Source organism: Dasypus novemcinctus, chromosome 17, assembly GCF_030445035.2.
Source record: "Dasypus novemcinctus isolate mDasNov1 chromosome 17, mDasNov1.1.hap2, whole genome shotgun sequence".
NCBI classification, from domain to species: Eukaryota; Metazoa; Chordata; class Mammalia; order Cingulata; family Dasypodidae; genus Dasypus; species Dasypus novemcinctus.
In genome coordinates, this window is record NC_080689.1 from 23,428,925 (window position 1) to 23,430,842 (window position 1,918).

At 33.8% G+C, this 1,918-nt stretch overlaps 1 non-coding gene across 1 annotated transcript; it reads right to left on the reverse strand.

The window, feature by feature from the left end:
* Nucleotides 1-1,313: 1,313 nt before the first annotated feature.
* LOC111765968 (U1 spliceosomal RNA) lies at nucleotides 1,314-1,476 on the reverse strand. The gene has a single exon (XR_002798156.1). It is a non-coding gene; the product is annotated as a U1 spliceosomal RNA (small nuclear RNA).
* Nucleotides 1,477-1,918: the final 442 nt, after the last annotated feature.

Consider the following 1,918-nt stretch of genomic DNA (forward strand, 5'->3'; position numbering starts at 1 on the left):
TGTACCATTTTGAGTCCCTTCTCATTTCCTTCTGCATATCTTTTTCAGCTATTTTTCTGGTTTCAGTGTGGTGTAAACTTAACATCTTAAATCAGTAACAATCACATTTTTATACCAATTTAACTTCAACAGCAAACATCTACAGGATTCCTAAACCTACCACCCCTCAGCTTTTTATTGTGTTTGTTACAAATTGAATCTTTATACACCGTAGTACAAAACCACATAGGTACCATTACTTTTCATGAATTTGCATTTTAGAATTATCAAGGAGTAAAAGGTGATGTGTCATAACAAAAAATACAGTACAAAACTATTGGCATTTATAATTACCCATATGGTCATCTTTTCCAGAGATCTTTATTTCTTTTTCTCATTTCAGCCCACTGTCTGGTGTACTTTCCTTTCATTCTGAAGCATCTCTCTAGCTTAGGTTATAGGGTAATGAATGTCCTCAGCTTTTCTTTATCTGGGAATGTTTTAATCTCTCACTCAATTTTGAAAGACAGTATGACTGAATATAATATTCTTGGTTGATGATTTCTTTCAGCACTTTAAATATTTCATTCCACTGCCTTCTTGTCTCCATGGTGTCTGATGAGAAAATAACACAGCACTTAATCTTACTGGGATTCCCTTGTATATAACTCATTTATTTTCTCTTGAAGTTTTCAAAATACTCTGTCCTTGGCATTTGACAGCTGGACTGTTATGTGTTTATTCATGGCTTTTTGAAGTTTATCCTTGTGGAGGTTTGTGGGGATTCTTGAAGGTGTATATTCTATGTCTTTCATCAAATTTGGCAAGTTTTCTGCCACTATTTCATTGAATACCCACTCTGCCCCTTTCTCTCTTCTCCTACTGGGATTCCCATAATGTATATATTGATATACTTGAAGGTGTTCCTCAAATCCTTTAAGGTCTGCTCATTTTGTCATTCTTCTTTTTTTCTGTTTCTCAGTCTTAATCACTTCAATTGCCTTATCTTTTCATTCAATTGATTCTATCTTCTACAAGCTCCAATCTGCTACTGATTCTGTACTGGTCTCTGTGGAATTTTTTACTTCAACTTTAGTATTTTGGGTTAATTTTAAAATTTCTATCTCTTTATTGAGATTCTATATTGTTCTTTATTGTTCTCCTAATACCCTTTAGTTCTTACTCAATGCTTAACTTTACCTCCTTGAGCATATTGAGGATAGCATTTAAAATTTTTTTGTCCAGTATGTCCAAAGTCTGGTTTTCTTCATTGATGGTTCCTGGTTTTTAAATTTTTTTTAAAGGGCCAACATTTAATGTTGTTGTTGTTTTTTCAGGGGAGAGCATGACACAGTCCCCCACTACCACAAATTATGCAATTACATTTCCCATACTTGGGGAAATCACAGGGGTCAGCACATCCAGAGTACAATGGATAAGCCTTGCCCTAGGAAAATCGCCTTTGTGATCATGGCATCTCCCCTGCCAAGGGAATTTGTTTTATAATATTTTATTGTATACAATTAGTCTTATACTATTTTATTATACACAGTACATTTTAATATTTTAAAATGTTAAGTCTCAGATTTAAGCCCTGAGCCATCTGTTGCTTGTATTAATATCCAGCTAGTGATATGAGTGAAATTTATTTGAGACCCTTGAGCTTAAAAAAAAAAAGTGCAAGGCAATATATTTTAAAACACACACACATACACATTTCACAGCCTTTAAAAATTGGTTCTGCATTGGCTGGTATTCTTCAGAGTTTTGCTCTCCTATCAAGATCAGCTCAAAGCAATTGTGAAGTACAGGACCTTCTCTGTTAAGTCTCTCTAGACTTAATATTTTTATGAGGATAGACATCCCCAGATTTATCTACAAATTCAACACAATCTATCAAAATCCCAGTTTCTTTCTTATAGAAACTAAGTTGTTATTA